Genomic DNA, 13,980 nt, shown 5'->3' with positions numbered 1-13,980 from the left:
TCTGCTCTTTATTTCCTGTGTGACCTTCAGCAAATTTCCTCACCTCTCTGTGCCTTGGTTTCCTCACGTATTCAGTGGGAATGGTAAGACTGCCTTCCTCAGAGAGTTTTTGGTGAGGTTTACATAAACTGATATAAAGAACACAAACGGAGAGTGTTCTAATATTTATCGCGCTCTCCATGACGCACCAGGCATGGTGCCAAGTGCTTTACTTAAGATCAAGGTCAAGCCCCTGTTATCACTTACTTGAACCACGTATAAGCCTCTTGACCCAGCTCCCTGACCCCAGACCATGATGCACAGGAGGAACCTCTAAAACATTCCTTGTCCCAGATTATGATTTCTAAGTATGTTTCCCACTGAAAGGACCCAGAACAGCTTGGGGGAAATGGCTCACTCTAGGCCTGGGGCAGAAATGTACACAGTGAGCTGCAATTTCCTGCTCTGCCTGAAAGCAAGGACCCTGAGGGGGTTTGCCCTGCCAAAGTCAAGATACCTGGGACCATTAAAAGGTGATCACTGCAGTGGATTGAAATAAGTCCGAGCAGTTTCAAAAACCATGTGGTCATCGTGTTCCTCAAAACCAAAACAACTTCACTGAAACCTTGGGAGCTCACAATGGCGCCATCATGACTCTGATAACAGACTTGGGGGATTGAAAAAAAAAAAAAGGACGCGGGCGCCTGGGTGGCTCAGTAGGTTAGAAAAAAAGGACGCAGCAGAGCATTTTGCCTTTCCTGTAGGAAAATGCTCTGTATTTCAGATGGTGGATGAGACTCGAATGTTATAGAATGATAGCTAATAATGTGAACGAGGATGGAGGGAAGCAGGAAACCACATTTGCAACTAGTAAGGAAAAAAACATGGACCTAGGTAGGGCTTTGACAGTCCATGGCTTGTGAACTACTCAGTCAAGGCCTGCCAGGGACTTTATAAGGCTGACGTTGGTTCCCACGTGCACCGAGGAGTTCATGTCACTGAAAGCAGGATAACCTGACATTACACTCTTTTCGATGCCACGTAGTAGAAGGCATGCGGTGACATGGCAGCATGTCGAAGTAGTCTTGTCAAGGATTTGGACCTGAACCGATTCACAAACTTCAAGACCCGAGCACTGATTTACAGGGACAGAGAAACTCATTAAATGACGCTTGAGAGATGCGTCATCAGCCACATCCAAGATGTGGAAAATTCCACGGGACAAATGACTGACTTTCTTCTATAAGTAACTGGCATTTAATAAAGGCAGCCGGGTGGTTATTACAGATGAAGAGAGACTTAATAGGACCTTAATGGGTCCTGATGGGAAGAGAATGAGTGTTCAACATCTTTGAGAAAGAGGGCAGAGAGCATGAACCAGGTACTGGGTACTGGGTTAAGAAAATGCTGTTAATGGTGTTGGAAACAATCATGACGATGCCTTTTTTTTAAAAGGCCATCTCTTGTAGAGATACGCACTAAAGTATTTATCTGGCTCTGAGAGTTGCTTGAAAACAATCTTCCCTCCCCATGACTGGGGGGCCCCAGAACTTTAGTTAAGGACAGTTTAGTACTCAGGACAATTTAGTACTCAGGGAGAAAGGTACTGATGTCTGCAATTGACTTGAAATGTGATGGGTGTATGGGGTGCTCCCATAGGATTCTTTTAACTTCCTTTCAGGTTTGAAATTTTTCACAGTAAAATGAGGGAAACACAGGGAAAAGAGTGTACATATGTGTGGGTGGACGAAACTGAATGTGCAGAAAGTTGATGGTTACTGAAGAGGGTGGTAAATGCAGAGAGGGTGCATTGTGCTAATTCTCTCTACCACTGAATGTGGTTTTTTGTTTGTTTGTTTTTGCTTTTTTTAAAGTTGGGGCTCCTGGGTGGTGCAGTTGGTTGAGACTCTTGGTTTTGGCTCAGGATGTGACCTTATGATCTTGGGGATATGGGATCAAGCCCCACGTCAAGCCCCGGGTTGAGCTCTGAGCCTAGTGTGATCTGCTGGAGGATCTCTCTCCCTCTCCTTGTCCCTTCCACTTGTGTGCTCTCTCTCTCTGAAATAAATAAATATATCTTTAAAAAAAAAGTTAACTTGACTTCTATACCAAAATTTAAGGCACCTGTCTACTGATTAAAACCTGTACATTGGTACTAACTGTTAAAATTTATTAGTACTTACTATGTGCCAGGCTCTGTACTAAGCATTTTTATAAGCATCACCTCATTCCACTTTGTGAGATCAGTATCATGAGAAGCCTTTTTTTAAATGAAGAATAATCTTAGAGTTCAACAGTTAAACTTGCCCCAAGTCTGCGCACTCTGGTGGTGGGCAGCTGAACTGAATTTCACATTCTCAGTGGCTCTACATTGTATTCTTTTGTGATCCACATGGCCCTGGAGATCTGGCCCCCCTAACCACTCTCTGGCCACTGGACCCCTTTGGGCCCTCTGTGCTTATGGGCCCATGTTCTAGAATGTTCTTTCCCACCACTGCACCCTGGCATGGTTATCTCTTGCTCCTTTTTCTGCTTTTGCTTCTGTGTTCCCACCCAGACCCACCCTGACACCCATGGGTCATATTCTTGATGACATGTCCCTTTCCTTCATGTCACTTGCCACAGGCTGAACTGACACTACGTTGTCACGAATACACTCACTCATCCCCCCCCACACACCCTTTTGAACGTAAACTTCTCGGGAGAGGACTGGCTCTGTCCCACCCCCGGCCCCACAGTGCAGTGCCCAGCATACGGAAGGGTCAGTAAATACTCATGGGATGCCTCGGTGCCTCCACCTGACCCAGGTCCGCCTCCGTGTCCAGCCCATCCTTCCTGCCTCCCTGGCAGGTCCTTCTGCCCCAGTGAGTTTCGAGGGTGTGAACATCAAGGTCAGGCAGTAGGCTACTACCTGGACGTGAATCCCCACCCCTACCCTCTCCCTGTGACACAGGGGGCTGCCAGAGCTGCTGCACGGAATGCTAGGCCCCCACTCTGTGCCCTCATGACTCCCTGTCCTCTCCCTCCCAGGGCTCCTCATAGACCACTGTTAGGAGTGAGGTCACTTACGTGCACACCTGTCTTCCCCACTAGAAAGTCAACTCTATGAGGGTAAGGTAGGGCCTAAAACCCAGGTCTGTTCAAATTTTTCAACATTCCTGATATAGGCTCCTTGACCCCTTCCCTAGGCACAAGCGTTCCCCAAAAATAGCTCTTGTGTAAATGGAGGGTAGATACAGTGGAAGACATACAGCACCTCTCCACAAAGCAAGGAAATTGCTACATTATAATAAAGGCTAATGTTTGTTAAGTACTTCCTGTATACCAGGTCTTAAACTCTACGCTTCGACCTTATTATCCCTTTGCGTGTCCAGAAACTCTGGGAAGTATGTGTTCCCATTCTGCAGATGACGAGCTGGGGCAAAGGAGGGATCTGTTGCCCAAGGTCAAATCATGAAGAGGCAGAGCTGGCCGTGACAGTCCAGCTGCAGGGTCAGTGTGTTTCCTTCATGCTTCCGATGCCCACCACCACCTTGCCCCATGCCCAAGTTAGTGCAACAGCCTGCTGGCAGATCTCCCTGTTCCAATTCATCCAGAACGTGGGAGGCGGGGCTCTGGCTCTGGCTCCATACATACACACACATACACACACATGCACACATGTGTGCACACACACACAAACACACACACTGCCTTGGAGCCCTGTACTCAAGCTCAACTCCTGTGACATTTATCCATGGCAGGATCCTGCCTCCTGGGATTCCGAAGGAAAACTGAGGAAGGCACAAAGTGAGACTATTTCATGCTTCTCAGGAGGTACTGATGGGACTGCCAGCCCTGAAAGATGGTCCCCACCTCTGCCCAGTCCCAAAGTCACATTTTAGAGAGCCCCACCACAAGTCAGTATATTCAAGGCTCTGAGAAGTCCTGCCAGAAAGGATCTGAGCCCCCCATGGGCAGCCCAATGTTGCCCAAACTGGAACCAGAGCCCCTTCTCCATCTTACATAGGCTATTCCTCCAAAGGAGTCCCATTTGTTTGGGAATGTGGAAATAAGAGACCACAGCCTTCCTCATAACAGAGGAAGATCTGCTAAGAGGGGCGTTTCCAACAACTAACTATTCTAGTTACTACTGGAGTCTGAGACCCATTTACTTCCAAAGAGAAGGAAGAGTGGGTGCAGGGTTGTCCTTTCTTATCACTCTCACCCGCGATTGATTTGATTTGATTTGATTTGATTTGATTTGATTTGATTTGATTTGAAAAGATGCATTAGTGGGTCCAACAGAGGGTAGCACCAATCCTGGGCTAATTGAAATGTGAGGCTGTGTTCTGGGGTCCCAGCACAGGTAAGGGTGCAAAGGTATGCTGTGCTGGGTGGCCCAGAGAGGTCCAGAGAGCCCCACTTCTGTGTGGGGCTGACCTGAGTGGAAACTCTCCCAATGTGTCATGTGATTGACCTGAGCCAGTCACGTGAATTCTCCAAATCTTGGCTTCCTGGTTGGGGGAATGGAGTAAATAACACTCCGTCCTAGGGTTGTCCTTGTGCGTAATTCAACACCTGCTGTGTGCCAACCACTTAGTAATCAGTACCTCAGGTTCCCTGTTGCGCAGCCCAGACTGTCTAGCACAACCTAAACAAACCCGTCCTGTCTTCCTGGAGAATCTTCTTACTTTATGGTAGTAAGTTGACTCTTATTATAACAAAGATCTATTACAATAGAACGTGAAATGTGCATGAAGTTTTCAGGGAAAATGCATGATTTCTGACCATCCTTCCAGGCTTCCATGGATGGAAGGGTCCAGATGCACACTCCTTTGAAGATCCTTGAGTCAAAATTCAGAGGAAACCTGAGAATAAGGTGTTGCCAAGTTTCTACAGGGATAAGGCGTTGAGGAAGTCTCCACTTGAAAAGCTTAAAATGTCTATTGCTCCCTGAAAATTAAGTATCTCATGTAATACTCTGATTTCTGTCTCATATCTAATTGTGATAAAACAGAGCTTACGTAGCCCCTGAGTAGAAGAAAAAAAAAAAACTCCTTTGCATAAAATTAACTACTAGGACCCCATCAAAATGAAAATGTTTTGTACAGCAATGGAAACTATCAAAAAAAACAAAAAGGCAACTTACTGAATGGGAGAAGATGTTTGCAAATGCTGTATCTGATAAGGGGTTAATATCCAAAATATATAAAGAACTTCTACAATTCAACAATGACAACAAAAACAAAACATCTGATTTAAAAAATGGGCAGAGGACCTGAATATTTTTCCAAGTAAGACACACAGATGGCCAACAGACACCTGAAAAGGTATTCAACATTGCTCATCATCAGGGAAATACAAATGAAAACCACCATGAGATACCACCTCATACCTGTCAGGATGGCTAAAACCACAAAGGCAAGAAATAACAGGTGTCAGGGAGGATGCGGAGAAAGGGGAACCCCCGTGCCCTGTTGGCGGGAATGCAAACTGGTGCAGCCATTGTGGAGGCAGGATGGAGGTGCCTCAAAAAATTAAAAAACGAATTACCATATGACCCAGTAATCACACTACTAAGTGTTCACCCAAAGAGAACAAACATACTGGGGTGCCTGGGTGGCTCAGTCGTTATGCGTCTGCCTTTGGCTCGGGTCATGATCTCAGGGTCATGATCCCAGGGTCCTAGGATCAAGCCCCACATCAGGCTCCCTGCTCAGTGGGGAGCCTGCTTTCCCTCTGCCTGCTGCTCCCCCTGCTCATTCTCTCTCTCAGATAAATAAATAAAATCTTTAAAAGAAAGAAAACAAAAACACTAATTTGAAAAGATATATTCATCCCTATGTTTACTGATATATTATCTACAATAGCCTAACAGACCATCAACAGACAAAATGGGTAATGAAGATGTGGCATAGATAGATATAGATACATATTTATATATTTATAAATAAATAAATATCTATAGATAGACATGGTGAAATACCACTCAGCCATAAAAAAGGAAAGAAATCGTGCCATTTGCAACAAAACAGATGGAGCCAGGGGTATCACGTTTGCTGAAACAAGACTGAGAAAAATAGAACCATATGAGTTCACTCATAAGTGGAATCTTCAAAAATGAATAAACAAAAAACTGAATCGGATCAATAAATACAGAAAACAAGCTGATGGTTTCCAGAGGGGAGGGTGGGAGGGGGATGGGCAAAATGGGGGAAGGGGAAGGCATCCTTAAGATGCCTCCTGTCATGGAATGAAGTCTCAGGAATAAAAGGCACAGCAATGGGAAGAGAGTCAATGATAGCACGAGAGCGATGGAACAGATGGTGGCTACACTTGTGATCACGGCGTGACATACAGAGAAGCTGAACCACTAGGCATACACCTAAAACTACTGTATCATTGCACATTAACTGTAGTCAATTAAAAAAAAAATGTTTTAGGGCGCCTGGGTGGCTGAGTCAGTGAAGCGTCTGCCTTCAGCTCAGGTCATGATCCCAGGGTCCTGGGATGGAGCCCAGAGTCAGGCTCCCTGCTGAGTGGGGAGTCTGCTTCTCCCTCTGCCCTTCATCCCTGTTACTCTCTCTCTCTCTCCCAAATAAAATCTTTTAAACATCTCCTTTGTATAAACAGAAGATGCCTTCCTAGAGCTGCTCAAATAAACTCATCAAGTGAGGATGTTTGTACCTCCAATCACATGAATGAGGATCGGCAGAATCTTTCCATTTAAAACTCGGAGAAGTCAGTGAGGAAATCACATCTTCTAGATATTTCCCAAGACACTGTTAGAAGGAAAAAAATAATCAGATTATAAAAAATTGTCTCTACTTTGCAGTTTTTAAATGTAAAGACTGGCTTCCCAGGATTCTGCCTCAGTACTCAGTCCTGGGCTACTGTGGATGGTGGGTCTCCCAACTTCCACGGAAGCCCACTGATGGTAAAGTAATAATAATAAAAAATAATAATTATGATTATCGGGAGAGACAGTTGTGTACCGGGTGAAGGCACAGAATAAGTCTTTGAGAAACCAGGTCTAGGAAGGTTTTTTTTTTTTCCTTTTTCTTTCTTTTGGTTCTTTTTTTCTTTAGAAATAAGACTGGGGGTGGGGGGGGGGTAGGCAGCAGGAGAGGGAGAATCCCAATTAGGCTCCACACCCAGTATGGAGCCTGACTTGGGGTTTGAGCTCATGCCCCTGAATTCAGGACTAGAGCTGAAACCAAGAGTTGGATGCTCCACGGACTCAGCCACCCAGGAGCCCCCAAGGTCTGGGAAGTCCTATGCCCAACTGGGCACACCAGGAGGGGGGGTGCAGGTGGAAGGAGAGCACAAGAAGACCCGTTTTACTCCAACCGCTTGCCTTTTATTTCCTAGTGTACTTTAGAAACACGAAACATCCTTCTAGTGATACAGGACCATAACAAATGCTTCACTCTTTGGTCTGCTTTTATTTTTTTTTTTTTTAAGATTTATTTATTTAGTTATTTGTGACAGAGAAAGAAAGAGAGAGTGTGAGCAAGGAGGGAGGGGGGAGAAGGAGAGAGAGAATCTCAAGCAGACTGACTTCCCACTGAGTGCACAGCCCAATTCGGGCTCGATCTCATGACCCTGAGATCATGATCTGAGCTGAAACCAAGAGTCAGATGCTTAACCGACTGAGCCACCCTGGTGCCCCTAGAGTCTGCTTTAAAAAAAAAAAAAAGAGTAATAGTCTGAGAGATGGGACATCTAGAAGAAACAGAACAGTATTCCTTAAGATGCCTCTGGGGGCACCTGGGTAGCTTGGTCAGTTAAGAGTCTTAGGTCACAATCCCTGGGTCCTAAGATAGATCCCTTGGTCCCTTCGGCTTAGGTCAGGATCTCTAGGTCCTAAGACAGAGTCCCACATCGGGCTCTTAGCTCAGCAGGGAGCCTGCTTGTCTTTCTCCCTCTGCCTCCCCCCCTGCTTGTGCGCTCTCTCTCTCTCTCTCATAAATAAAATCTTAAAAAAAAAAAAAAAAAGAGGGCTTAGAGGGAAGGAAAAAAAATCACACAACTGCCTGTTCAGTAATCCTAAAACCTAACCCTCCCATTTTGGTTTGTGGAACTGATGAAGAGAGTCTGCACGGAGATTCCCAGCAACATAAGCACTTATAGGAGGATAGAATGGCTGTTCCTCATCTAGGTTCCATTTCCAGCCCTCTGATCAGCTCCCCGAAAACTGAACAGGAGTTCTCATTCCCCTGGAAAGCCCGTCTGCCCTCTTCTGGGGAAGGACAGCCCAGTCCCCAGGGACACGGGCTTTCCAGCCAGGGACCCCAGGGAGGGGGAAGCTCACTTACCACCTGTCCCTCCACCTTGCCTCTTCCAGGTCTCCTCAACTGTGCCTTCAGGTTTGCACGTTCCGGGCTCCTTGTTTGCAAAGGGCCCGACTCTAAGCTGGCTAGCTGCTCGCTGCCAGGAGTATGAGCGTCACTTTTAGATTAACTGGTCCCTGCCGTTTAAAAATATCTCTGAAGCACTTAACCTTCAGGCGCTGGCTCCATCCCAGCCCAGGCGTAGAACAGGATCCACCACCCTCCCCCCGCACTGTGTGGCCTCACCACTGCAGGACGGACCTGCTTGCTACCCAGACCTTTGCTGTCTTTCACAATTGTTCGATATCTAAGTCGTGGGGCATCTAAAGTCCATGTCGTCATCAGCGATCTGAACCAAGTCATTCCAGTCTTTCTTGGATAGGAAGAAAATTGATTGCACACAGGTTGCTGGATGTTTGAGAAACAGCTTCTGGGCCATGCCTGCAGGGAGAGGCTCCCAGCGGGTTGATGTAACTGTTACCCAAGGATCACCTGGCTTCTCTGCCTGGGAAAAAATGGCACAAAACTTTCTGAATGAAAACGCCACCAAATAAAGTGTGCCTTAGAGAGGGAAACAAAACACCAACCCCAAATAGTTCCACTTCCATCCTGGGTGGCTGGTTCTCTCTGGGGCCCAGCAGGGAAGGTGGGAACCCAGGCCGCAGGGCCTGTGTTCTGTGCCAGGGGGAGAGCCAGAGGAATGTAGGACAAAGGTCACCTCCAGATCCAACCCAGGGCAGGGAGACCAGAAGCCACACAAAAGGGCGCTGTGCTCTGACAAAAGGGGGAACGGCAGCTCAGTGGCCACAATCTCAGGAAACCGCCTCACTGAGGAGCAGGTAGAAAAACCCGCCAAGAGCCTGAACCTATGCAAAGCGGTTTAAATGGTGGCACGGACAGGTGCAGCCAGGGTGACTTCCTGTGCAGGCCTGTCCTCCAGAAAGGAAAAGTCAGCACACTGGACTCAGGATCTTCTCCACTGACTTGTAAGCAGGAAGCGCACTTTGTGCCCGCTCTTGAGGCCCTGACCCCATTGGCTGTAACCTGGGACAGCACCACACACGCTTTAGAGGGGGAGAGGGTGAAATCATTCGTGTTATGAGAGCGGAGCTCATGGTGCATGGCCCATACACCTTCCACCCTCCCTGGTCAGCAGCCCCAAGGCTGGGGCTTTGGGGACTCATCCAAACGCCGTCACTCAGGAGTAGCTCGCATAGTCCTCTCAATGAGGCACATTTTTCAACTACAGACGTGTCCTGTTTCTCCTGGGAGAGCCATCGGTGGTGACTTAGGGAACTTCTGTATCAACTCCATTCAGAAATCCCCCGAGAGCATCGCTAACAGTGATTGGGACAGAGTGTAAGTAGTGGCAAAGCGACAGGACTTTGAAATCAGGCTCACATGGGTTCGAGTCCTAACTCCTCTACCTGCGGCTCTGGGCAAATGGCAGAGGCTGCTGCCTTATCCAGCTATTTAACCACGTGGTTCAGAAAAAGGAAATAAAATCACATATGCCGAGCTTCTGCATGGTGGCTTGCTTTTAAAGGTGCTTTGTTATGGCTTCCTAATGAAACTCCTTACTTTCCAAAAGACTACAAATGTTCCCCACACCCCCTACACACACACACACACACACACACACACACACACACACACACACCCCTCATTCTGGTAACTCAACTATCCCTCAACACTCTCTCTCTCTTCCCTGTCATAGGTATTTCCTAGAAGCTGAATGGTGGGCTGGAAACCAGTGAGTCTGTTCATGAGCTTTTCCCACCACACACAAGAACATTCATAGAGAAACAGATTTCTTCAAATAGATTTTAGATTCAGAAAGTCCTAAGTATCATTATTGCCAAAAAGAAAAAAATTAAGTGACCACACCGCATAAGGAAAACGGGGCATCCAGAAAGAGGCTGCTGGTCCTGTATATACTAGATACTTCGTAAAAATACTGATGTCTCCTCTTCTCCCTGAGAACCAGTTAAATTACAATTTCTGGGAGTGAGCCTCGTGTTGATATTTTTTAGTTTCCCCCATGAGACAGGGAAACTGAAGGGACTCCATGAAAGAAAAAGCTGATTTTCTTTCTCTAGGTCTTTTCCTACTTTTAGTCTTTCTAGGACCTGCACCCCTACCCTGCCCATGCCTAAATATGCGTCCTCCTTGCAAGGGACAGGGAGTTAATGGTTATCTTTGGAGTCTTCCAGGACAAAACAATGTATCTCAGGAAGGACCAGACGAAGCCATCATGTACATACTGCAGACCACTGGCACTAGAAGGCCTGACCTCCAGACCTGCTGGCTCCAGGGAATAAGAGTCTTAGGATGGACCCTGTCCTTGTTCTCACCAGTTCCTACATGCCTGGGAGGACACGTGCCGAGACCACAGTCAGTCGGTAAGAACCCCAGGCTCCAGGCAAAAACAAGACTCATGCTCCTTTTCCTTTCCAAGTCTTCCAGACACTCTGAATCTGTTGTCTTCCATAAACTCTGCTCTCACTTCCTGCTGGCTTGTGTTTGATTTCTACCTTGCATGAAAGCCAAGGACTCTTGTGGTAGACCTCTGGGTCCTCTGACCTGCCTGCCTCACCCAGGTAAGCATCTGTGCTACCGTAATGTCTAAGGCATCCTAAGAGCTTGTTGAAAGCCTTTGGATCCTCCCTCCCCACCACAAATGCCACTAGCTGAGAGGAAGGGATACAGGAAATAGCAAAGAATGCAACTTCTTGATCTCCTGGTCTTCCCCCTCACCAACATTTGCATTTCTAAACATACTTTAAAAATTTTAAGATTCCAACCAAGATCATCAACACAGTAACTGACCTGAGGTTGTGAAACCCAGGTTCAAAGTGTGTTAGGACTCCCACGTGGGAAGAGAGACCACCCAAGTTCCAGACTTTTCTCAGCGTGGCTCAACCACCAGGCAACAAGCCAGGCCCCTCCGAAGTAGCAGAGAACCCTACCTGTTTTTCCTTGCATGTATCTTGAAAGATCGACAAGGATGAAAAGCCACTGCCACATTTATGCCTCGTAAAGTTTGCTTCTCCAGTCCCAAACTAAGACTTTTTATTCTAGGTGCAAACCAAAGCAGAGAGTGAATTTTAGGAAGGACAGAATGCATTATGAATTCATGGGAGCATATTAACAGCATGCTAAAGTCTAAAAAATAACCCTCCCATTCTCTGACTTTGCCCTGCCGGACTGAGTTCACAGATAGTGACGTCCACAGTATTATTTTATAACTTGGGGTTCGCAGGACTTTTTGGAGTCACTGACTTCCTTGTTTTCTGAAAGCCCTCAGTAGATGCTCTTCTCCTTGTCTGAGAAGAGGGACAGAATCATTCTGGGCAGGATTCTCACACGATCCCACAACGGGCCACGCAGAACTGCCTGGTGGTGGCACACAGTATTTGTGCCCGGTGGGCAGTCATTGCAGGTATCTGGGTGGGAGCTCCTAGAACAGGGCTCTGCCACCTGTGGCCCATACTGCCTGTTTTCCTATGGCTCTCAAACTAAGAGTGGTTTTTACGTTTGTTAAATGCTGGAGGGGGGAGGGGTAGAAAACAAGATTTCATGATGTACAAATCATATTCATTCCAATTTCAGTGTCCCTAGTTTTATTGGAAGACAGCTACACTTGCTTACCTACATTCTGCACGTGGCTGCAGTCTCTGCAACGGGGAATGGAGCAGTTCTCGTGGGCAGGATAACTGTAGAGCCTAAATTACTATATAGAACCCTTTATACAGAAAAAGTATGCTGACCCCCAACCTAAAAAGCCAAGATTGCCTTTTAATCATTTTTGCAAATACGATGCTGTAATCATAACACATCCAAAAATGTTTAGGAAGAACCCACAACTATGTAGCTAAAAGTTCATCAAAATGAGCCTTCTTAAAAACAAGTTATTAAACCTGCATTTCTTTGTGGGGGGGGGGAGGTGTCCTAAACCACTTGACACACATCTGTGTTCAGTTTAAAGCATCGCTGGATGTTCTACTATATTAAAAAAGAAAAAGCACAGGAGTTCGCTCTTTGATTCATGGTGATGCAAAGTTCGTGGCTTCTTCCCTGTTCACAGCCCTGCCTTGGGAGAGAACCCTTCATGAAAGCCAAGCTGATAGGATTCCTTCCCTTCTCTTAGATCAGTAAGTCCACTGTACTGTAAGGGAGGTCCCCAAAGCTACCAGAGAGCGAACTGAGAACGTGTCCTTGCCGCTCACCTTCCTTCTGTGAAAGCGTGCTTGCTTATGGCACCATGTGCTATCACACCCTCCATCTCATGTCAAAACAAAGGCCTGGATGGGAAGCAATGCTCTCCAGCAATGGTTTCCAAATCTGTTCCCCCCACAAAAGAAATGAGATGGTCTTTTCTTATTAGATGCATTTTTTTTCCTCAGCCACTGAAATACCCGGACGTGCTAACCAGGCCTCTCCCTGTACTTCTGGCTTCCTTATCACACACCAGAAAGAGTCCAAGCTTTGATCCTGATAGTCCACCCCCCCTCAGGGCATCTTCCCAGTGCCCTGCCCTCACACTTGCAGGGCAGAGTCTGGAAACACTAGCAGAGCGGGGGTGGGGTAGCTTCCCATGCACTGTCCCCGGTGTTGGCAGGACACGTAGCCGTGATCGCGGGAGAAACGCTTTTCACCAGTCCCAAATGGCTCCTTCAGGGCCTCCGCGACTCCTGCTAGGGGCAGGGGGTCAGGTGGCATCCCCCAGGTCGCCATCCTGCTCATGCCCCTCCCAGGAATCCGCCCAGGGCTTACCCGGCCTCTGGAGGGGTGGGAGGCTCCATCCGAGGGGCGGAGCAGGAGGAGGGAGGAAGGAGGAAGGGCTGTGTAGGGGCGGCCCTTCCTGCCCACAATGGTTGCCATGGCGACCAACTACCCGGGCCCAAGGGCGGCCCAAGGACTTCCGCAGAGGCCCATGGATGCAGAGGGAACTGGCATGAAGGGCACTACGCACCAAAACTTCAACAATCTTTTATTCCCAAACTCGGTTAACTCTTTCCCCGGCTAACATAACAGCATCCCCAACAGGATCTAGGATGGAGGTGCAGACCTAAGGAAGATTGTCTCCCCAATAGGAAATTACAAAATATATATATATACATCTGCATATTTCTAAAACAGCAAAATTCACCAGTGTTGCAGGGGGAAAAAAAAATCCCCACGTGATTTCAGTCCATAGAAAACAGCCTTTGGCAGTCTGTGCTGCCTTAAAAACCTAGGAGAAAAGCATTTTCTCGCTTAAAAAAAAAAAAAGTAAAAATTTCCCCTTTCAATTTCCACTGCTCACTCCTAGAAACACCCAGAGGATTAACTATGAAAATAAGCCCCAGCTCATTTCCCTCTGCTTGTCTGTGAAGACTCACACAGCATTCTTCAATTTCTAGGCACTTGCAAACTGTCCTGCTTCCTTCAGGAGTGGGGGCCTGAGGGCTCAGGAAAGGATGGAGGTAACAGATGTACTTGGCCAAGAACTGGAATGCCAGGCAGGGCATTGGCAGGGGAGGGGAGGGGGACTTTCTAGATAAACACACCTGATACCTTTAACCAAAAGTCTAACCAGCCAGGTAAAAAACAAATAGCAGCTGACTGTACCAAGAGGTGCTTCTGTCCCCCGTCCCCTTCCACCATAAGGTGACAGAAGTTGTCTCTGTATTTGACCGCCCCC

At 47.1% G+C, this 13,980-nt stretch overlaps 1 protein-coding gene across 1 annotated transcript in view; it reads right to left on the bottom strand.

Moving 5' to 3' along the window:
• The window catches only part of ACACB (acetyl-CoA carboxylase beta), a 125,820-nt gene extending 114,509 nt beyond the window's left edge, over positions 1–11,311 (bottom strand). Inside the window, exons 1-2 of the mRNA XM_059408634.1 lie at positions 11,264–11,311; positions 6,649–6,743 (exon numbers count right to left, since the gene is read on the bottom strand). The gene's annotated coding sequence lies outside the window, so the exon portion shown is untranslated. The remainder of the gene's footprint in view (positions 1–6,648; positions 6,744–11,263) is intronic.
• Positions 11,312–13,980: the final 2,669 nt, after the last annotated feature.

The sequence above is a fragment of the Mustela nigripes genome, chromosome 8, assembly GCF_022355385.1.
Source record: "Mustela nigripes isolate SB6536 chromosome 8, MUSNIG.SB6536, whole genome shotgun sequence".
NCBI classification, from domain to species: Eukaryota; Metazoa; Chordata; class Mammalia; order Carnivora; family Mustelidae; genus Mustela; species Mustela nigripes.
This window is presented reverse-complemented; position numbering and strand designations above follow the sequence as displayed.